This window comes from Saimiri boliviensis, chromosome 2 (genome assembly GCF_048565385.1).
Source record: "Saimiri boliviensis isolate mSaiBol1 chromosome 2, mSaiBol1.pri, whole genome shotgun sequence".
NCBI classification, from domain to species: Eukaryota; Metazoa; Chordata; class Mammalia; order Primates; family Cebidae; genus Saimiri; species Saimiri boliviensis.
The window spans coordinates 136,122,084-136,146,100 of NC_133450.1; positions in this window are offsets into that span (position 1 = coordinate 136,122,084).

Below are 24,017 nucleotides of genomic sequence, written 5' to 3' on the forward strand. Positions count from 1 at the left end.
TTAAACTGATGTTTGTTTGCAGCAGTTCAGAAACCCTTTCTTTGGAGAATGTAGAAACAGTCATTTCCAGCCCTAGAAACGCATGTAAGAGTTAGCAGTAAGAATGCGTTTAAAACACAGAAAACCCGCTTCTTACAAACTCATCTGCTGTGTGTTGGTTCCTTTTAGGAAGTTGCATCTATGTTTAGATTCAGCGAGGTAGAAACACGTTTCTTCTAAAAGCTGCATTTGGACATTCCAGAGTGCATGGGAGAACATTCTGTAAAGAGAAAAACCTTGCTCTAAAACCAAAACGGAGCTATCTAGCAGAATGTTTGTCAAAGTGTGTATTCAACTTCCAGAGTTAAACTGATGTTTGTTTGCAGCAGTTCAGAAACCCTTTCTTTGGAGAATGTAGAAACAGTCATTTCCAGCCCTAGAAACGCATGTAAGAGTTAGCAGTAAGAATGCGTTTAAAACACAGAAAACCCGCTTCTTACAAACTCATCTGCTGTGTGTTGGTTCCTTTTAGGAAGTTGCATCTATGTTTAGATTAAGCGAGGTAGAAACACGTTTCTTCTAAAAGCTGCATTTGGACATTACAGAGTGCATGGGAGAACATGCTGTAAAGAGAAAATCTTGCTCTAAAACCAAAACGGAGCTATCTAGCAGTATGTTTGTCAATGTGTGTATTCAACTTTCAGAGTTAAACTGATGTGTGTTTGCAGCAGTTCAGAAACCCTTTCTTTGGAGAATGTAGAAACAGTCATTTCCAGCCCTAGAAACGCATGTTAAGAGTTAGAAGTAAAAATGCGTTTAAAACACAGAAAACCCGCTTCTTACAAACTCATCTGCTGTGTGTTGGTTCCTTTTAGGAAGTTGCATCTATGTTTAGATTTAGCGAGTTAGAAACACGTTTCTTCTAAAAGCTGCGTTTGGACATTCCAGAGTGCATTGGAGAACAGGCTGTAAAGAGAAAAACCTAGCTCTAAAACCAAAACGGAGCTATCTAGCAGTATGTTTGTCAATGTGTTTATTCAACTTTCAGAGTTAAACTAATGATTGTTTGCAGCATTTCAGAAACCCTTTCTTTGGAGAATGTGGAAACAGTCATTTCCAGCCCTAGAAACGCATGTAAGAGTTAGCAGTAAGAATGCGTTTAAAACACAGAAAACCCGCTTCTTACAAACTCATCTGCTGTGTGTTGGTTCCTTTTAGGAAGTTGCATCTATGTTTAGATTCAGCGAGGTAGAAACACGTTTCTTCTAAAAGCTGCGTTTGGACATTCCAGAGTGCATGTGAGAACATGCTGTAAAGAGAAAATCTTGCTCTAAAACCAAAACGGAGCTATCTAGCAGTATGTTTGTCAATGTGTGTATTCAACTTCCAGAGTTAAACTGATGTGTGTTTGAAGCAGTTCAGAAACCCTTTCTTTGGAGAATGTAGAAACAGTCATTTCCAGCCCTAGAAACGCATGTAAGTGTTAGAAGTAAGAATGCGTTTAAAACACAGAAAACCCGCTTCTTACAAACTCATCTGCTGTGTGTTGGTTCCTTTTAGGAAGTTGCATCTATGTTTAGATTCAGCGAGGAAGAAACACGTTTCTTCTAAAAGCTGCGTTTTGACATTCTAGAGTGCATGGGAGAACATGCTGTAAAGAGAAAATCTTGCTCTAAAACCAAAACGGAGCTATCTAGCAGTATGTTTGTCAATGTGTGTATTCAACTTTCAGAGTTAAACTGATGTGTGTTTGCAGCAGTTCAGAAACCCTTTCTTTGGAGAATGTAGAAACAGTCATTTCCAGCCCTAGAAACGCATGTAAGAGTTAGCAGTAAGAATGCGTTTAAAACACAGAAAACCCGCTTCTTACAAACTCATCTGCTGTGTGTTGGTTCCTTTTAGGAAGTTGCATCTATGTTTAGATTCAGCGAGGTAGAAACACGTTTCTTCTAAAAGCTGCATTTGGACATTCCAGAGTGCATGGGAGAACATTCTGTAAAGAGAAAATCTTGCTCTAAAACCAAAACGGAGCTATCTAGCAGTATGTTTGTCAATGTGTGTATTCAACGTCCAGAGTTAAACTGATGTGTTTGCAGCAGTTCAGAAACCCTTTCTTTGGAGAATGTAGAAACAGTCATTTCCAGCCCTAGAAACGCATGTAAGAGTTAGCAGTAAGAATGCGTTTAAAACACAGAAAACCCGCTTCTTACAAACTCATCTGCTGTGTGTTGGTTCCTTTTAGGAAGTTGCATCTATGTTTAGATTCAGCGAGGTAGAAACACGTTTCTTCTAAAAGCTGCGTTTGGACATTCCAGAGTGCATTGGAGAACAGGCTGTAAAGAGAAAAACCTTGCTCTAAAACCAAAACGGAGCTATCTAGCAGAATGTTTGTCAAAGTGTGTATTCAACTTCCAGAGTTAAACTGATGTTTGTTTGCAGCAGTTCAGAAACCCTTTCTTTGGAGAATGTAGAAACAGTCATTTCCAGCCCTAGAAACGCATGTAAGAGTTAGCAGTAAGAATGCGTTTAAAACACAGAAAACCCGCTTCTTACAAACTCACCTGCTGTGTGTTGGTTCCTTTTAGGAAGTTGCATCTATGTTTAGATTCAGCGAGGTAGAAACACGTTTCTTCTAAAAGCTGCTTTTGGACATTCCAGAGTGCATGGGAGAACATGCTGTAAAGAGAAAATCTTGCTCTAAAACCAAAACGGAGCTATCTAGCAGTATGTTTGTCAATGTGTGTATTCAACTTCCAGAGTTAAACTGATGTGTGTTTGAAGCAGTTCAGAAACCCTTTCTTTGGAGAATGTAGAAACAGTCATTTCCAGCCCTAGAAACGCATGTAAGAGTTTGAAGTAAGAATGCGTTTAAAACACAGAAAACCCGCTTCTTACAAACTCATCTGCTGTGTGTTGGTTCCTTTTAGGAAGTTGCATCTATGTTTAGATTCAGCGAGGTAGAAACACGTTTCTTCTAAAAGCTGCGTTTGGACATTCTAGAGTGCATGGGAGAACATGCTGTAAAGAGAAAATCTTGCTCTAAAACCAAAACGGAGCTATCTAGCAGTATGTTTGTCAATGTGTGTATTAAACTTTCAGAGTTAAACTGATGTGTGTTTGCAGCAGTTCAGAAACCCTTTCTTTGGAGAATGTAGAAACAGTCATTTCCAGCCCTAGAAACGCATGTAAGAGTTAGCAGTAAGAATGCGTTTAAAACACAGAAAACCCGCTTCTTACAAACTCATCTGCTGTGTGTTGGTTCCTTTTAGGAAGTTGCATCTATGTTTAGATTCAGCGAGGTAGAAACACGTTTCTTCTAAAAGCTGCGTTTGGACATTCCAGAGTGCATTGGAGAACAGGCTGCAAAGAGAAAAACCTTGCTCTAAAACCAAAACGGAGCTATCTAGCAGAATGTTTGTCAAAGTGTGTATTCAAATTCCAGAGTTAAACTGATGTTTGTTTGCAGCAGTTCAGAAACCCTTTCGTTGGAGAATGTAGAAACAGTCATTTCCAGCCCTAGAAACGCATGTAAGAGTTAGCAGTAAGAATGCGTTTAAAACACAGAAAACCCGCTTCTTACAAACTCATCTGCTGTGTGTTGGTTCCTTTTAGGAAGTTGCATCTATGTTTAGATTCAGCGAGGTAGAAACACGTTTCTTCTAAAAGCTGCATTTGGACATTCCAGAGTGCATTGGAGAACAGGCTGTAAAGAGAAAAACCTTGCTCTAAAACCAAAACGGAGCTATCTAGCAGAATGTTTGTCAAAGTGTGTATTCAACTTCCAGAGTTAAACTGATGTTTGTTTGCAGCAGTTCAGAAACCCTTTCTTTGGAGAATGTAGAAACAGTCATTTCCAGCCCTAGAAACGCATGTAAGAGTTAGCAGTAAGAATGCGTTTAAAACACAGAAAACCCGCTTCTTACAAACTCATCTGCTGTGTGTTGGTTCCTTTTAGGAAGTTGCATCTATGTTTAGATTCAGCGAGGTAGAAACACGTTTCTTCTAAAAGCTGCATTTGGACATTCCAGAGTGCATGGGAGAACATTCTGTAAAGAGAAAATCTTGCTCTAAAACCAAAACGGAGCTATCTAGCAGTATGTTTGTCAATGTGTGTATTCAACGTCCAGAGTTAAACTGATGTGTTTGCAGCAGTTCAGAAACCCTTTCTTTGGAGAATGTAGAAACAGTCATTTCCAGCCCTAGAAACGCATGTAAGAGTTAGCAGTAAGAATGCGTTTAAAACACAGAAAACCCGCTTCTTACAAACTCATCTGCTGTGTGTTGGTTCCTTTTAGGAAGTTGCATCTATGTTTAGATTCAGCGAGGTAGAAACACGTTTCTTCTAAAAGCTGCGTTTGGACATTCTAGAGTGCATGGGAGAACATGCTGTAAAGAGAAAATCTTGCTCTAAAACCAAAACGGAGCTATCTAGCAGTATGTTTGTCAATGTGTGTATTCAACTTTCAGAGTTAAACTGATGTGTGTTTGCAGCAGTTCAGAAACCCTTTCTTTGGAGAATGTAGAAACAGTCATTTCCAGCCCTAGAAACGCATGTAAGAGTTAGCAGTAAGAATGCGTTTAAAACACAGAAAACCCGCTTCTTACAAACTCATCTGCTGTGTGTTGGTTCCTTTTAAAAAGTTGCATCTATGTTTAGATTCAGCGAGGTAGAAACACGTTTCTTCTAAAAGCTGCGTTTGGACATTCCAGAGTGCATGGGAGAACATTCTGTAAAGAGAAAATCTTGCTCTAAAACCAGAACGGAGCTATCTAGCAGTATGTTTGTCAATGTGTGTATTCAACGTCCAGAGTTAAACTGATGTGTTTGCAGCAGTTCAGAAACCCTTTCTTTGGAGAATGTAGAAACAGTCATTTCCAGCCCTAGAAACGCATTTAAAAGTTAGCAGAAAGAATGCGTTTAAAACACAGAAATCCCGCTTCTTACAAACTCATCTGCTGTGTGTTGGTTCCTTTTAGGAAGTTGCATCTATGTTTAGATTAAGCGAGGTAGAAACACGTTTCTTCTAAAAGCTGCATTTGGACATTACAGAGTGCATGGGAGAACATGCTGTAAAGAGAAAATCTTGCTCTAAAACCAAAACGGAGCTATCTAGCAGTATGTTTGTCAATGTGTTTATTCAACTTTCAGAGTTAAACTGATGTGTGTTTGCAGCAGTTCAGAAACCCTTTCTTTGGAGAATGTAGAAACAGTCATTTCCAGCCCTAGAAACGCATGTTAAGAGTTAGAAGTAAAAATGCGTTTAAAACACAGAAAACCCGCTTCTTACAAACTCATCTGCTGTGTGTTGGTTCCTTTTAGGAAGTTGCATCTATGTTTAGATTTAGCGAGTTAGAAACACGTTTCTTCTAAAAGCTGCGTTTGGACATTCCAGAGTGCATTGGAGAACAGGCTGTAAAGAGAAAAACCTAGCTCTAAAACCAAAACGGAGCTATCTAGCAGTATGTTTGTCAATGTGTTTATTCAACTTTCAGAGTTAAACTAATGATTGTTTGCAGCAGTTCAGAAACCCTTTCTTTGGAGAATGTGGAAACAGTCATTTCCAGCCCTAGAAACGCATGTAAGAGTTAGCAGTAAGAATGCGTTTAAAACACAGAAAACCCGCTTCTTACAAACTCATCTGCTGTGTGTTGGTTCCTTTTAGGAAGTTGCATCTATGTTTAGATTCAGCGAGTTAGAAACACGTTTCTTCTAAAAGCTGCGTTTGGACATTCCATAGTGCATGGGAGAACATGCTGTAAAGAGAAAATCTTGCTCTAAAACAAAAACGGAGCTATCTAGCAGTATGTTTGTCAATGTGTGTATTCAACTTCCAGAGTTAAACTGATGTGTGTTTGAAGCAGTTCAGAAACCCTTTCTTTGGAGAATGTAGAAACAGTCATTTCCAGCCCTAGAAACGCATGTAAGAGTTAGAAGTAAGAATGCGTTTAAAACACAGAAAACCCGCTTCTTACAAACTCATCTGCTGTGTGTTGGTTCCTTTTAGGAAGTTGCATCTATGTTTAGATTCAGCGAGGTAGAAACACGTTTCTTCTAAAAGCTGCGTTTGGACATTCTAGAGTGCATGGGAGAACATGCTGTAAAGAGAAAATCTTGCTCTAAAACCAAAACGGAGCTATCTAGCAGTATGTTTGTCAATGTGTGTATTCAACTTTCAGAGTTAAACTGATGTGTGTTTACAGCAGTTCAGAAACCCTTTCTTTGGAGAATGTAGAAACAGTCATTTCCAGCCCTAGAAACGCATGTAAGAGTTAGCAGTAAGAATGCGTTTAAAACACAGAAAACCCGCTTCTTACAAACTCATCTGCTGTGTGTTGGTTCCTTTTAGGAAGTTGCATCTATGTTTAGATTCAGCGAGGTAGAAACACGTTTCTTCTAAAAGCTGCGTTTGGACATTCCAGAGTGCATGGGAGAACATGCTGTAAAGAGAAAATCTTGCTCTAATACCAAAACGGAGCTATCTAGCAGAATGTTTGTCAAAGTGTGTATTCAACTTCCAGAGTTAAACTGATGTGTGTTTGCAGCAGTTAAGAAACCCTTTCTTTGGAGAATGTAGAAACAGTCATTTCCAGCCCTAGAAACGCATGTAAGAGTTAGCAGTAAGAATGCGTTTAAAACACAGAAAACCCGCCTCTAACAAACTCATCTGCTGTGTATTGGTTCCTTTTAGGAAGTTGCATCTATGTTTAGATTCAGCGAGGTAGAAACACGTTTCTTTTAAAAGCTGCGTTTGGACATTCCAGAGTGCATTGGAGAACAGGCTGTAAAGAGAAAAACCTGGCTCTAAAACCAAAAGGGAGCTATCTAGCAGAATGTTTGTCAAAGTGTGTATTCAACTTCCAGAGTTAAACTGATGTTTGTTTGCAGCAGTTCAGAAACCCTTTCGTTGGAGAATGTAGAAACAGTCATTTCCAGCCCTAGAAACGCATGTAAGAGTTAGCAGTAAGAATGCGTTTAAAACACAGAAAACCCGCTTCTTACAAACTCATCTGCTGTGTGTTGGTTCCTTTTAGGAAGTTGCATCTATGTTTAGATTCAGCGAGGTAGAAACACGTTTCTTCTAAAAGCTGCGTTTGGACATTCCAGAGTGCATTGGAGAACAGGCTGTAAAGAGAAAAACCTTGTTCTAAAACCAAAAAGGAGCTATCTAGCAGAATGTTTGTCAAAGTGTGTATTCAACTTCCATAGTTAAACTGATGTTTGTTTGCAGCAGTTCAGAAACCCTTTCTTTGGAGAATGTAGAAACAGTCATTTCCAGCCCTAGAAACGCATGTAAGAGTTAGCAGTAAGAATGCGTTTAAAACACAGAAAACCCGCTTCTTACAAACTCATCTGCTGTGTGTTGGTTCCTTTTAGGAAGTTGCATCTATGTTTAGATTCAGCGAGGTAGAAACACGTTTCTTCTAAAAGCTGCGTTTGGACATTCCAGAGTGCATTGGAGAACAGGCTGTAAAGAGAAAAACCTTCCTCTAAAACCAAAACGGAGCTATCTAGCAGAATGTTTGTCAAAGTGTGTATTCAACTTCCAGAGTTAAACTGATGTGTGTTTGAAGCAGTTCAGAAACCCTTTCTTTGGAGAATGTAGAAACAGTCATTTCCAGCCCTAGAAACGCATGTAAGAGTTAGCAGTAAGAATGCGTTTAAAACACAGAAAACCCGCTTCTTACAAACTCATCTGCTGTGTGTTGGTTCCTTTTAGGAAGTTGCATCTATGTTTAGATTCAGCGAGGTAGAAACACGTTTCTTCTAAAAGCTGCATTTGGACATTCCAGAGTGCATGGGAGAACATTCTGTAAAGAGAAAATCTTGCTCTAAAACCAAAACGGAGCTATCTAGCAGTATGTTTGTCAATGTGTGTATTCAACGTCCAGAGTTAAACTGATGTGTTTGCAGCAGTTCAGAAACCCTTTCTTTGGAGAATGTAGAAACAGTCATTTCCAGCCCTAGAAACGCATTTAAGAGTTAGCAGAAAGAATGCGTTTAAAACACAGAAATCCCGCTTCTTACAAACTCATCTGCTGTGTGTTGGTTCCTTTTAGGAAGTTGCATCTATGTTTAGATTAAGCGAGGTAGAAACACGTTTCTTCTAAAAGCTGCATTTGGACATTACAGAGTGCATGGGAGAACATGCTGTAAAGAGAAAATCTTGCTCTAAAACCAAAACGGAGCTATCTAGCAGTATGTTTGTCAATGTGTTTATTCAACTTTCAGAGTTAAACTGATGTGTGTTTGCAGCAGTTCAGAAACCCTTTCTTTGGAGAATGTAGAAACAGTCATTTCCAGCCCTAGAAACGCATGTTAAGAGTTAGAAGTAAAAATGCGTTTAAAACACAGAAAACCCGCTTCTTACAAACTCATCTGCTGTGTGTTGGTTCCTTTTAGGAAGTTGCATCTATGTTTAGATTTAGCGAGTTAGAAACACGTTTCTTCTAAAAGCTGCGTTTGGACATTCCAGAGTGCATTGGAGAACAGGCTGTAAAGAGAAAAACCTAGCTCTAAAACCAAAACGGAGCTATCTAGCAGTATGTTTGTCAATGTGTTTATTCAACTTTCAGAGTTAAACTAATGATTGTTTGCAGCAGTTCAGAAACCCTTTCTTTGGAGAATGTGGAAACAGTCATTTCCAGCCCTAGAAACGCATGTAAGAGTTAGCAGTAAGAATGCGTTTAAAACACAGAAAACCCGCTTCTTACAAACTCATCTGCTGTGTGTTGGTTCCTTTTAGGAAGTTGCATCTATGTTTAGATTCAGCGAGTTAGAAACACGTTTCTTCTAAAAGCTGCGTTTGGACATTCCATAGTGCATGGGAGAACATGCTGTAAAGAGAAAATCTTGCTCTAAAACAAAAACGGAGCTATCTAGCAGTATGTTTGTCAATGTGTGTATTCAACTTCCAGAGTTAAACTGATGTGTGTTTGAAGCAGTTCAGAAACCCTTTCTTTGGAGAATGTAGAAACAGTCATTTCCAGCCCTAGAAACGCATGTAAGAGTTAGAAGTAAGAATGCGTTTAAAACACAGAAAACCCGCTTCTTACAAACTCATCTGCTGTGTGTTGGTTCCTTTTAGGAAGTTGCATCTATGTTTAGATTCAGCGAGGTAGAAACACGTTTCTTCTAAAAGCTGCGTTTGGACATTCTAGAGTGCATGGGAGAACATGCTGTAAAGAGAAAATCTTGCTCTAAAACCAAAACGGAGCTATCTAGCAGTATGTTTGTCAATGTGTGTATTCAACTTTCAGAGTTAAACTGATGTGTGTTTACAGCAGTTCAGAAACCCTTTCTTTGGAGAATGTAGAAACAGTCATTTCCAGCCCTAGAAACGCATGTAAGAGTTAGCAGTAAGAATGCGTTTAAAACACAGAAAACCCGCTTCTTACAAACTCATCTGCTGTGTGTTGGTTCCTTTTAGGAAGTTGCATCTATGTTTAGATTCAGCGAGGTAGAAACACGTTTCTTCTAAAAGCTGCGTTTGGACATTCCAGAGTGCATGGGAGAACATGCTGTAAAGAGAAAATCTTGCTCTAATACCAAAACGGAGCTATCTAGCAGAATGTTTGTCAAAGTGTGTATTCAACTTCCAGAGTTAAACTGATGTGTGTTTGCAGCAGTTAAGAAACCCTTTCTTTGGAGAATGTAGAAACAGTCATTTCCAGCCCTAGAAACGCATGTAAGAGTTAGCAGTAAGAATGCGTTTAAAACACAGAAAACCCGCCTCTAACAAACTCATCTGCTGTGTATTGGTTCCTTTTAGGAAGTTGCATCTATGTTTAGATTCAGCGAGGTAGAAACACGTTTCTTTTAAAAGCTGCGTTTGGACATTCCAGAGTGCATTGGAGAACAGGCTGTAAAGAGAAAAACCTGGCTCTAAAACCAAAAGGGAGCTATCTAGCAGAATGTTTGTCAAAGTGTGTATTCAACTTCCAGAGTTAAACTGATGTTTGTTTGCAGCAGTTCAGAAACCCTTTCGTTGGAGAATGTAGAAACAGTCATTTCCAGCCCTAGAAACGCATGTAAGAGTTAGCAGTAAGAATGCGTTTAAAACACAGAAAACCCGCTTCTTACAAACTCATCTGCTGTGTGTTGGTTCCTTTTAGGAAGTTGCATCTATGTTTAGATTCAGCGAGGTAGAAACACGTTTCTTCTAAAAGCTGCGTTTGGACATTCCAGAGTGCATTGGAGAACAGGCTGTAAAGAGAAAAACCTTGTTCTAAAACCAAAAAGGAGCTATCTAGCAGAATGTTTGTCAAAGTGTGTATTCAACTTCCATAGTTAAACTGATGTTTGTTTGCAGCAGTTCAGAAACCCTTTCTTTGGAGAATGTAGAAACAGTCATTTCCAGCCCTAGAAACGCATGTAAGAGTTAGCAGTAAGAATGCGTTTAAAACACAGAAAACCCGCTTCTTACAAACTCATCTGCTGTGTGTTGGTTCCTTTTAGGAAGTTGCATCTATGTTTAGATTCAGCGAGGTAGAAACACGTTTCTTCTAAAAGCTGCGTTTGGACATTCCAGAGTGCATTGGAGAACAGGCTGTAAAGAGAAAAACCTTCCTCTAAAACCAAAACGGAGCTATCTAGCAGAATGTTTGTCAAAGTGTGTATTCAACTTCCAGAGTTAAACTGATGTGTGTTTGAAGCAGTTCAGAAACCCTTTCTTTGGAGAATGTAGAAACAGTCATTTCCAGCCCTAGAAACGCATGTAAGAGTTAGCAGTAAGAATGCGTTTAAAACACAGAAAACCCGCTTCTTACAAACTCATCTGCTGTGTGTTGGTTCCTTTTAGGAAGTTGCATCTATGTTTAGATTCAGCGAGGTAGAAACACGTTTCTTCTAAAAGCTGCATTTGGACATTCCAGAGTGCATGGGAGAACATTCTGTAAAGAGAAAATCTTGCTCTAAAACCAAAACGGAGCTATCTAGCAGTATGTTTGTCAATGTGTGTATTCAACGTCCAGAGTTAAACTGATGTGTTTGCAGCAGTTCAGAAACCCTTTCTTTGGAGAATGTAGAAACAGTCATTTCCAGCCCTAGAAACGCATTTAAGAGTTAGCAGAAAGAATGCGTTTAAAACACAGAAATCCCGCTTCTTACAAACTCATCTGCTGTGTGTTGGTTCCTTTTAGGAAGTTGCATCTATGTTTAGATTAAGCGAGGTAGAAACACGTTTCTTCTAAAAGCTGCATTTGGACATTACAGAGTGCATGGGAGAACATGCTGTAAAGAGAAAATCTTGCTCTAAAACCAAAACGGAGCTATCTAGCAGTATGTTTGTCAATGTGTTTATTCAACTTTCAGAGTTAAACTGATGTGTGTTTGCAGCAGTTCAGAAACCCTTTCTTTGGAGAATGTAGAAACAGTCATTTCCAGCCCTAGAAACGCATGTTAAGAGTTAGAAGTAAAAATGCGTTTAAAACACAGAAAACCCGCTTCTTACAAACTCATCTGCTGTGTGTTGGTTCCTTTTAGGAAGTTGCATCTATGTTTAGATTTAGCGAGTTAGAAACACGTTTCTTCTAAAAGCTGCGTTTGGACATTCCAGAGTGCATTGGAGAACAGGCTGTAAAGAGAAAAACCTAGCTCTAAAACCAAAACGGAGCTATCTAGCAGTATGTTTGTCAATGTGTTTATTCAACTTTCAGAGTTAAACTAATGATTGTTTGCAGCAGTTCAGAAACCCTTTCTTTGGAGAATGTGGAAACAGTCATTTCCAGCCCTAGAAACGCATGTAAGAGTTAGCAGTAAGAATGCGTTTAAAACACAGAAAACCCGCTTCTTACAAACTCATCTGCTGTGTGTTGGTTCCTTTTAGGAAGTTGCATCTATGTTTAGATTCAGCGAGGTAGAAACACGTTTCTTCTAAAAGCTGCGTTTGGACATTCTAGAGTGCATGGGAGAACATGCTGTAAAGAGAAAATCTTGCTCTAAAACCAAAACGGAGCTATCTAGCAGTATGTTTGTCAATGTGTGTATTCAACTTTCAGAGTTAAACTGATGTGTGTTTGCAGCAGTTCAGAAACCCTTTCTTTGGAGAATGTAGAAACAGTCATTTCCAGCCCTAGAAACGCATGTAAGAGTTAGCAGTAAGAATGCGTTTAAAACACAGAAAACCCGCCTCTAACAAACTCATCTGCTGTGTGTTGGTTCCTTTTAGGAAGTTGCATCTATGTTTAGATTCAGCGAGGTAGAAACACGTTTCTTCTAAAAGCTGCGTTTGGACATTCCAGAGTGCATTGGAGAACAGGCTGTAAAGAGAAAAACCTTGCTCTAAAACCAAAACGGAGCTATCTAGCAGAATGTTTGTCAAAGTGTGTATTCAAATTCCAGAGTTAAACTGATGTTTGTTTGCAGCAGTTCAGAAACCCTTTCTTTGGAGAATGTAGAAACAGTCATTTCCAGCCCTAGAAACGCATGTAAGAGTTAGCAGTAAGAATGCGTTTAAAACACAGAAAACCCGCTTCTTACAAACTCATCTGCTGTGTGTTTGTTCCTTTTAGGAAGTTGCATCTATGTTTATATTAAGCGAGGTAGAAACACGTTTCTTCTAAAAGCTGCATTTGGACATTCCAGAGTGCATGGGAGAACATGCTGTAAAGAGAAAATCTTGCTCTAAAACCAAAACGGAGCTATCTAGCAGTATGTTTGTCAATGTGTGTATTCAACTTTCAGAGGTAAACTGATGTGTGTTTGAAGCAGTTCAGAAACCCTTTCTTTGGAGAATGTAGAAACAGTCATTTCCAGCCCTAGAGACGCATGTTAAGAGTTAGAAGTAAGAATGCGTTTAAAACACAGAAAACCCGCTTCTTACAAACTCACCTGCAGTGTGTTGGTTTCTTTTAGGAAGTTGCATCTATGTTTAGATTCAGCGAGGTAGAAACACGTTTCTTCTAAAAGCTGCATTTGGACATTCCAGAGTGCATGGGAGAACATGCTGTGAAGAGAAAATCTTGCACTAAAACCAAAACGGAGCTATCTAGCAGTATGTTTGTCAATGTGTGTATTCAACGTCCAGAGTTAAACTGATGTGTGTTTGCAGCAGTTCAGAAACCCTTTCTTTGGAGAATGTAGAAACAGTCATTTCCAGCCCTAGAAACGCATGTAAGAGTTAGCAGTAAGAATGCGTTTAAAACACAGAAAACCCGCTTCTTACAAACTCATCTGCTGTGTGTTGGTTCCTTTTAGGAAGTTGCATCTATGTTTAGATTCAGCGAGGTAGAAACACGTTTCTTCTAAAAGCTGCGTTTGGACATTCCAGAGTGCATTGGAGAACAGGCTGTAAAGAGAAAAACCTTGTTCTAAAACCAAAACGGAGCTATCTAGCAGAATGTTTGTCAAAGTGTGTATTCAACTTCCATAGTTAAACTGATGTTTGTTTGCAGCAGTTCAGAAACCCTTTCTTTGGAGAATGTAGAAACAGTCATTTCCAGCCCTAGAAACGCATGTAAGAGTTAGCAGTAAGAATGCGTTTAAAACACAGAAAACCCGCTTCTTACAAACTCATCTGCTGTGTGTTGGTTCCTTTTAGGAAGTTGCATCTATGTTTAGATTCAGCGAGGTAGAAACACGTTTCTTCTAAAAGCTGCGTTTGGACATTCCAGAGTGCATTGGAGAACAGGCTGTAAAGAGAAAAACCTTGCTCTAAAACCAAAAGGGAGCTATCTAGCAGAATGTTTGTCAAAGTGTGTATTCAACTTCCAGAGTTAAACTGATGTTTGTTTGCAGCAGTTCAGAAACCCTTTCTTTGGAGAATGTAGAAACAGTCATTTCCAGCCCTAGAAACGCATGTAAGAGTTAGCAGTAAGAATGCGTTTAAAACACAGAAAACCCGCTTCTTACAAACTCATCTGCTGTGTGTTGGTTCCTTTTAGGAAGTTGCATCTATGTTTAGATTCAGCGAGGTAGAAACACGTTTCTTCTAAAAGCTGCATTTGGACATTCCAGAGTGCATGGGAGAACATGCTGTAAAGAGAAAATCTTGCTCTAAAACCAAAACGGAGCTATCTAGCAGTATGTTTGTCAATGTGTGTATTCAACTTTCAGAGGTAAACTGATGTGTGTTTGAAGCAGTTCAGAAACCCTTTCTTTGGAGAATGTAGAAACAGTCATTTCCAGCCCTAGAAACGCATGTTAAGAGTTAGAAGTAAGAATGCGTTTAAAACACAGAAAACCCGCTTCTTACAAACTCACCTGCAGTGTGTTGGTTCCTTTTAGGAAGTTGCATCTATGTTTAGATTCAGCGAGGTAGAAACACGTTTCTTCTAAAAGCTGCGTTTGGACATTCCAGAGTGCATTGGAGAACAGGCTGTAAAGAGAAAAACCTTGCTCTAAAACCAAAAGGGAGCTATCTAGCAGAATGTTTGTCAAAGTGTGTATTCAACTTCCAGAGTTAAACTGATGTGTGTTTGCAGCAGTTCAGAAACCCTTTCTTTGGAGAATGTAGAAACAGTCATTTCCAGCCCTAGAAACGCATGTAAGAGTTAGCAGTAAGAATGCGTTTAAAACACAGAAAACCCGCTTCTTACAAACTCACCTGCAGTGTGTTGGTTCCTTTTAGGAAGTTGCATCTATGTTTAGATTCAGCGAGGTAGAAACACGTTTCTTCTAAAAGCTGAATTTGGACATTCCAGAGTGCATGGGAGAACATGCTGTGAAGAGAAAATCTTGCTCTAAAACCAAAACGGAGCTATCTAGCAGTATGTTTGTCAATGTGTGTATTCAACGTCCAGAGTTAAACTGATGTGTGTTTGCAGCAGTTCAGAAACCCTTTCTTTGGAGAATGTAGAAACAGTCATTTCCAGCCCTAGAAACGCATGTAAGAGTTAGCAGTAAGAATGCGTTTAAAACACAGAAAACCCGCTTCTTACAAACTCATCTGCTGTGTGTTAGTTCCTTTTAGGAAGTTGCATCTATGTTTAGATTCAGCGAGGTAGAAACACGTTTCTTCTAAAAGCTGCGTTTGGACATTCCAGAGTGCATTGGAGAACAGGCTGTAAAGAGAAAAACCTTGTTCTAAAACCAAAACGGAGCTATCTAGCAGAATGTTTGTCAAAGTGTGTATTCAACTTCCATAGTTAAACTGATGTTTGTTTGCAGCAGTTCAGAAACCCTTTCTTTGGAGAATGTAGAAACAGTCATTTCCAGCCCTAGAAACGCATGTTAATAGTTAGAAGTAAAAATGCGTTTAAAACACAGAAAACCCGCTTCTTACAAACTCATCTGCTGTGTGTTGGTTCCTTTTAGGAAGTTGCATGTATGTTTAGATTTAGCGAGTTAGAAACACGTTTCTTCTAAAAGCTGCGTTTGGACATTCCAGAGTGCATTGGAGAACAGGCTGTAAAGAGAAAAACCTAGCTCTAAAACCAAAACGGAGCTATCTAGCAGTATGTTTGTCAATGTGTTTATTCAACTTTCAGAGTTAAACTGATGTGTGTTTGAAGCAGTTCAGAAACCCTTTCTTTGGAGAATGTAGAAACAGTCATTTCCAGCCCTAGAAACGCATGTAAGAGTTAGCAGTAAGAATGCGTTTAAAACACAGAAAACCCGCTTCTTACAAACTCATCTGCTGTGTGTTGGTTCCTTTTAGGAAGTTGCATCTATGTTTAGATTCAGCGAGGTAGAAACACGTTTCTTCTAAAAGCTGCGTTTGGACATTCTAGAGTGCATGGGAGAACATGCTGTAAAGAGAAAATCTTGCTCTAAAACCAAAACGGAGCTATCTAGCAGTATGTTTGTCAATGTGTGTATTCAACTTTCAGAGTTAAACTGATGTGTGTTTGCAGCAGTTCAGAAACCCTTTCTTTGGAGAATGTAGAAACAGTCATTTCCAGCCCTAGAAACGCATGTAAGAGTTAGCAGTAAGAATGCGTTTAAAACACAGAAAACCCGCTTCTTACAAACTCATCTGCTGTGTGTTGGTTCCTTTTAGGAAGTTGCATCTATGTTTAGATTCAGCGAGTTAGAAACACGTTTCTTCTAAAAGCTGCATTTGGACATTCCAGAGTGCATGGGAGAACATGCTGTAAAGAGAAAATCTTGCTCTAAAACCAAAACGGAGCTATCTAGCAGAATGTTTGTCAATGTGTGTATTCAACGTCCAGAGTTAAACTGATGTGTGTTTGCAGCAGTTCAGAAACCCTTTCTTTGGAGAATGTAGAAACAGTCATTTCCAGCCCTAGAAACGCATGTAAGATTTAGCAGTAAGAATGCGTTTAAAACACAGAAAACCCGCCTCTAACAAACTCATCTGCTGTGTGTTGGTTCCTTTTAGGAAGTTGCATCTATGTTTAGATTCAGCGAGGTAGAAACACGTTTCTTCTAAAAGCTGCGTTTGGACATTCCAGAGTGCATTGGAGAACAGGCTGTAAAGAGAAAAACCTTGCTCTAAAACCAAAACGGAGCTATCTAGCAGAATGTTTGTCAAAGTGTGTATTCAAATTCCAGAGTTAAACTGATGTTTGTTTGCAGCAGTTCAGAAACCCTTTCTTTGGAGAATGTAGAAACAGTCATTTCCAGCCCTAGAAACGCATGTAAGAGTTAGCAGTAAGAATGCGTTTAAAACACAGAAAACCCGCTTCTTACAAACTCATCTGCTGTGTGTTTGTTCCTTTTAGGAAGTTGCATCTATGTTTAGATTAAGCGAGGTAGAAACACGTTTCTTCTAAAAGCTGCATTTGGACATTCCATAGTGCATGGGAGAACATGCTGTAAAGAGAAAATCTTGCTCTAAAACCAAAACGGAGCTATCTAGCAGTATGTTTGTCAATGTGTGTATTCAACTTTCAGAGGTAAACTGATGTGTGTTTGAAGCAGTTCAGAAACCCTTTCTTTGGAGAATGTAGAAACAGTCATTTCCAGCCCTAGAGACGCATGTTAAGAGTTAGAAGTAAGAATGCGTTTAAAACACAGAAAACCCGCTTCTTACAAACTCACCTGCAGTGTGTTGGTTCCTTTTAGGAAGTTGCATCTATGTTTAGATTCAGCGAGGTAGAAACACGTTTCTTCTAAAAGCTGCATTTGGACATTCCAGAGTGCATGGGAGAACATGCTGTGAAGAGAAAATCTTGCTCTAAAACCAAAACGGAGCTATCTAGCAGTATGTTTGTCAATGTGTGTATTCAACGTCCAGAGTTAAACTGATGTGTGTTTGCAGCCGTTCAGAAACCCTTTCTTTGGAGAATGTAGAAACAGTCATTTCCAGCCCTAGAAACGCATGTAAGAGTTAGCAGTAAGAATGCGTTTAAAACACAGAAAACCCGCTTCTTACAAACTCATCTGCTGTGTGTTGGTTCCTTTTAGGAAGTTGCATCTATGTTTAGATTCAGCGAGGTAGAAACACGTTTCTTCTAAAAGCTGCGTTTGGACATTCCAGAGTGCATTGGAGAACAGGCTGTAAAGAGAAAAACCTTGTTCTAAAACCAAAACGGAGCTATCTAGCAGAATGTTTGTCAAAGAGTGTATTCAACTTCCATAGTTAAACTGATGTTTGTTTGCAGCAGTTCAGAAACCCTTTCTTTGGAGAATGTAGAAACAGTCATTTCCAGCCCTAGAAACGCATGTAAGAGTTAGCAGTAAGAATGCGTTTAAAACACAGAAAACCCGCTTCTTACAAACTCATCTGCTGTGTGTTGGTTCCTTTTAGGAAGTTGCATCTATGTTTAGATTCAGCGAGGTAGAAACACGTTTCTTCTAAAAGCTGCGTTTGGACATTCCAGAGTGCATTGGAGAACAGGCTGTAAAGAGAAAAACCTTGCTCTAAAACCAAAAGGGAGCTATCTAGCAGAATGTTTGTCAAAGTGTGTATTCAACTTCCAGAGTTAAACTGATGTTTGTTTGCAGCAGTTCAGAAACCCTTTCTTTGGAGAATGTAGAAACAGTCATTTCCAGCCCTAGAAACGCATGTAAGAGTTAGCAGTAAGAATGCGTTTAAAACACAGAAAACCCGCTTCTTACAAACTCATCTGCTGTGTGTTGGTTCCTTTTAGGAAGTTGCATCTATGTTTAGATTCAGCGAGGTAGAAACACGTTTCTTCTAAAAGCTGCATTTGGACATTCCAGAGTGCATGGGAGAACATGCTGTAAAGAGAAAAACCTTGCTCTAAAACCAAAAGGGAGCTATCTAGCAGAATGTTTGTCAAAGTGTGTATTCAACTTCCAGAGTTAAACTGATGTGTGTTTGAAGCAGTTCAGAAACCCTTTCTTTGGAGAATGTAGAAACAGTCATTTCCAGCCCTAGAAACGCATGTAAGAGTTAGCAGTAAGAATGCGTTTAAAACACAGAAAACCCGCTTCTTACAAACTCACCTGCAGTGTGTTGGTTCCTTTTAGGAAGTTGCATCTATGTTTAGATTCAGCGAGGTAGAAACACGTTTCTTCTAAAAGCTGCATTTGGACATTCCAGAGTGCATGGGAGAACATGCTGTGAAGAGAAAATCTTGCTCTAAAACCAAAACGGAGCTATCTAGCAGTATGTTTGTCAATGTGTGTATTCAACGTCCAGAGTTAAACTGATGTGTGTTTGCAGCCGTTCAGAAACCCTTTCTTTGGAGAATGTAGAAACAGTCATTTCCAGCCCTAGAAACGCATGTAAGAGTTAGCAGTAAGAATGCGTTTAAAACACAGAAAACCCGCTTCTTACAAACTCATCTGCTGTGTGTTGGTTCCTTTTAGGAAGTTGCATCTATGTTTAGATTCAGCGAGGTAGAAACACGTTTCTTCTAAAAGCTGCGTTTGGACATTCCAGAGTGCATTGGAGAACAGGCTGTAAAGAGAAAAACCTTGTTCTAAAACCAAAACGGAGCTATCTAGCAGAATGTTTGTCAAAGAGTGTATTCAACTTCCATAGTTAAACTGATGTTTGTTTGCAGCAGTTCAGAAACCCTTTCTTTGGAGAATGTAGAAACAGTCATTTCCAGCCCTAGAAACGCATGTAAGAGTTAGCAGTAAGAATGCGTTTAAAACACAGAAAACCCGCTTCTTACAAACTCATCTGCTGTGTGTTGGTTCCTTTTAGGAAGTTGCATCTATGTTTAGATTCAGCGAGGTAGAAACACGTTTCTTCTAAAAGCTGCGTTTGGACATTCCAGAGTGCATTGGAGAACAGGCTGTAAAGAGAAAAACCTTGCTCTAAAACCAAAAGGGAGCTATCTAGCAGAATGTTTGTCAAAGTGTGTATTCAACTTCCAGAGTTAAACTGATGTTTGTTTGCAGCAGTTCAGAAACCCTTTCTTTGGAGAATGTAGAAACAGTCATTTCCAGCCCTAGAAACGCATGTAAGAGTTAGCAGTAAGAATGCGTTTAAAACACAGAAAACCCGCTTCTTACAAACTCATCTGCTGTGTGTTGGTTCCTTTTAGGAAGTTGCATCTATGTTTAGATTCAGCGAGGTAGAAACACGTTTCTTCTAAAAGCTGCATTTGAACATTCCAGAGTGCATGGGAGAACATGCTGTAAAGAGAAAAACCTTGCTCTAAAACCAAAAGGGAGCTATCTAGCAGAATGTTTGTCAAAGTGTGTATTCAACTTCCAGAGTTAAACTGATGTGTGTTTGCAGCAGTTCAGAAACCCTTTCTTTGGAGAATGTAGAAACAGTCATTTCCAGCCCTAGAAACGCATGTAAGAGTTAGCAGTAAGAATGCGTTTAAAACACAGAAAACCCGCTTCTTACAAACTCACCTGCAGTGTGTTGGTTCCTTTTAGGAAGTTGCATCTATGTTTAGATTCAGCGAGGTAGAAACACGTTTCTTCTAAAAGCTGCATTTGGACATTCCAGAGTGCATGGGAGAACATGCTGTGAAGAGAAAATCTTGCTCTAAAACCAAAACGGAGCTATCTAGCAGTATGTTTGTCAATGTGTGTATTCAACGTCCAGAGTTAAACTGATGTGTGTTTGCAGCCGTTCAGAAACCCTTTCTTTGGAGAATGTAGAAACAGTCATTTCCAGCCCTAGAAACGCATGTAAGAGTTAGCAGTAAGAATGCGTTTAAAACACAGAAAACCCGCTTCTTACAAACTCATCTGCTGTGTGTTGGTTCCTTTTAGGAAGTTGCATCTATGTTTAGATTCAGCGAGGTAGAAACACGTTTCTTCTAAAAGCTGCGTTTGGACATTCCAGAGTGCATTGGAGAACAGGCTGTAAAGAGAAAAACCTTGTTCTAAAACCAAAACGGAGCTATCTAGCAGAATGTTTGTCAAAGAGTGTATTCAACTTCCATAGTTAAACTGATGTTTGTTTGCAGCAGTTCAGAAACCCTTTCTTTGGAGAATGTAGAAACAGTCATTTCCAGCCCTAGAAACGCATGTAAGAGTTAGCAGTAAGAATGCGTTTAAAACACAGAAAACCCGCTTCTTACAAACTCATCTGCTGTGTGTTGGTTCCTTTTAGGAAGTTGCATCTATGTTTAGATTCAGCGAGGTAGAAACACGTTTCTTCTAAAAGCTGCGTTTGGACATTCCAGAGTGCATTGGAGAACAGGCTGTAAAGAGAAAAACCTTGCTCTAAAACCAAAAGGGAGCTATCTAGCAGAATGTTTGTCAAAGTGTGTATTCAACTTCCAGAGTTAAACTGATGTTTGTTTGCAGCAGTTCAGAAACCCTTTCTTTGGAGAATGTAGAAACAGTCATTTCCAGCCCTAGAAACGCATGTAAGAGTTAGCAGTAAGAATGCGTTTAAAACACAGAAAACCCGCTTCTTACAAACTCATCTGCTGTGTGTTGGTTCCTTTTAGGAAGTTGCATCTATGTTTAGATTCAGCGAGGTAGAAACACGTTTCTTCTAAAAGCTGCATTTGGACATTCCAGAGTGCATGGGAGAACATGCTGTAAAGAGAAAAACCTTGCTCTAAAACCAAAAGGGAGCTATCTAGCAGAATGTTTGTCAAAGTGTGTATTCAACTTCCAGAGTTAAACTGATGTGTGTTTGCAGCAGTTCAGAAACCCTTTCTTTGGAGAATGTAGAAACAGTCATTTCCAGCCCTAGAAACGCATGTAAGAGTTAGCAGTAAGAATGCGTTTAAAACACAGAAAACCCGCTTCTTACAAACTCACCTGCAGTGTGTTGGTTCCTTTTAGGAAGTTGCATCTATGTTTAGATTCAGCGAGGTAGAAACACGTTTCTTCTAAAAGCTGCATTTGGACATTCCAGAGTGCATGGGAGAACATGCTGTGAAGAGAAAATCTTGCTCTAAAACCAAAACGGAGCTATCTAGCAGTATGTTTGTCAATGTGTTTATTCAACGTCCAGAGTTAAACTGATGTGTGTTTGCAGCAGTTCAGAAACCCTTTCTTTGGAGAATGTAGAAACAGTCATTTCCAGCCCTAGAAACGCATGTAAGAGTTAGCAGTAAGAATGCGTTTAAAACACAGAAAACCCGCTTCTTACAAACTCATCTGCTGTGTGTTGGTTCCTTTTAGGAAGTTGCATCTATGTTTAGATTCAGCGAGGTAGAAACACGTTTCTTCTAAAAGCTGCGTTTGGACATTCCAGAGTGCATTGGAGAACAGGCTGTAAAGAGAAAAACCTTGTTCTAAAACCAAAACGGAGCTATCTAGCAGAATGTTTGTCAAAGAGTGTATTCAACTTCCATAGTTAAACTGATGTTTGTTTGCAGCAGTTCAGAAACCCTTTCTTTGGAGAATGTAGAAACAGTCATTTCCAGCCCTAGAAACGCATGTAAGAGTTAGCAGTAAGAATGCGTTTAAAACACAGAAAACCCGCTTCTTACAAACTCATCTGCTGTGTGTTGGTTCCTTTTAGGAAGTTGCATCTATGTTTAGATTCAGCGAGGTAGAATCACGTTTCTTTTAAAAGCTGCGTTTGGACATTCCAGAGTGCATTGGAGAACAGGCTGTAAAGAGAAAAACCTGGCTCTAAAACCAAAAGGGAGCTATCTAGCAGAATGTTTGTCAAAGTGTGTATTCAACTTCCAGAGTTAAACTGATGTGTGTTTGCAGCAGTTCAGAAACCCTTTCTTTGGAGAATGTAGAAACAGTCATTTCCAGCCCTAGAAACGCATGTAAGAGTTAGCAGTAAGAATGCGTTTAAAACACAGAAAACCCGCTTCTTACAAACTCATCTGCTGTGTGTTGGTTCCTTTTAGGAAGTTGCATCTATGTTTAGATTCAGCGAGGTAGAAACACGTTTCTTCTAAAAGCTGCGTTTGGACATTCCAGAGTGCATTGGAGAACAGGCTGTAAAGAGAAAAACCTTGTTCTAAAACCAAAACGGAGCTATCTAGCAGAATGTTTGTCAAAGAGTGTATTCAACTTCCATAGTTAAACTGATGTTTGTTTGCAGCAGTTCAGAAACCCTTTCTTTGGAGAATGTAGAAACAGTCATTTCCAGCCCTAGAAACGCATGTAAGAGTTAGCAGTAAGAATGCGTTTAAAACACAGAAAACCCGCTTCTTACAAACTCATCTGCTGTGTGTTGGTTCCTTTTAGGAAGTTGCATCTATGTTTAGATTCAGCGAGGTAGAAACACGTTTCTTTTAAAAGCTGCGTTTGGACATTCCAGAGTGCATTGGAGAACAGGCTGTAAAGAAAAAAACCTGGCTCTAAAACCAAAAGGGAGCTATCTAGCAGAATGTTTGTCAAAGTGTGTATTCAACTTCCAGAGTTAAACTGATGTTTGTTTGCAGCAGTTCAGAAACCCTTTCGTTGGAGAATGTAGAAACAGTCATTTCCAGCCCTAGAAACGCATGTAAGAGTTAGCAGTAAGAATGCGTTTAAAACACAGAAAACCCGCTTCTTACAAACTCATCTGCTGTGTGTTGGTTCCTTTTAGGAAGTTGCATCTATGTTTAGATTCAGCGAGGTAGAAACACGTTTCTTCTAAAAGCTGCGTTTGGACATTCCAGAGTGCATTGGAGAACAGGCTGTAAAGAGAAAAACCTTGTTCTAAAACCAAAACGGAGCTATCTAGCAGAATGTTTGTCAAAGTGTGTATTCAACTTCCATAGTTAAACTGATGTTTGTTTGCAGCAGTTCAGAAACCCTTTCGTTGGAGAATGTAGAAACAGTCATTTCCAGCCCTAGAAACGCATGTTAAGAGTTAGAAGTAAGAATGCGTTTAAAACACAGAAAACCCGCTTCTTACAAACTCACCTGCAGTGTGTTGGTTCCTTTTAGGAAGTTGCATCTATGTTTAGATTCAGCGAGGTAGAAACACGTTTCTTCTAAAAGCTGCATTTGGACATTCCAGAGTGCATGGGAGAACATGCTGTGAAGAGAAAATCTTGCTCTAAAACCAAAACGGAGCTATCTAGCAGTATATTTGTCAATGTGTGTATTCAACGTCCAGAGTTAAACTGATGTGTGTTTGCAGCAGTTCAGAAACCCTTTCTTTGGAGAATGTAGAAACAGTCATTTCCAGCCCTAGAAACGCATGTAAGAGTTTGAAGTAAGAATGCGTTTAAAACACAGAAAACCCGCTTCTTACAAACTCATCTGCTGTGTGTTGGTTCCTTTTAGGAAGTTGCATCTATGTTTAGATTCAGCGAGGTAGAAACACGTTTCTTCTAAAAGCTGCGTTTGGACATTCTAGAGTGCATGGGAGAACATGCTGTAAAGAGAAAATCTTGCTCTAAAACCAAAACGGAGCTATCTAGCAGTATGTTTGTCAATGTGTGTATTCAACTTTCAGAGTTAAACTGATGTGTGTTTGCAGCAGTTCAGAAACCCTTTCTTTGGAGAATGTAGAAACAGTCATTTCCAGCCCTAGAAACGCATGTAAGAGTTAGCAGTAAGAATGCGTTTAAAACACAGAAAACCCGCTTCTTACAAACTCATCTGCTGTGTGTTGGTTCCTTTTAAAAAGTTGCATCTATGTTTAGATTCAGCGAGGTAGAAACACGTTTCTTCTAAAAGCTGCGTTTGGACATTCCAGAGTGCATGGGAGAACATTCTGTAAAGAGAAAATCTTGCTCTAAAACCAGAACGGAGCTATCTAGCAGTATGTTTGTCAATGTGTGTATTCAACGTCCAGAGTTAAACTGATGTGTTTGCAGCAGTTCAGAAACCCTTTCTTTGG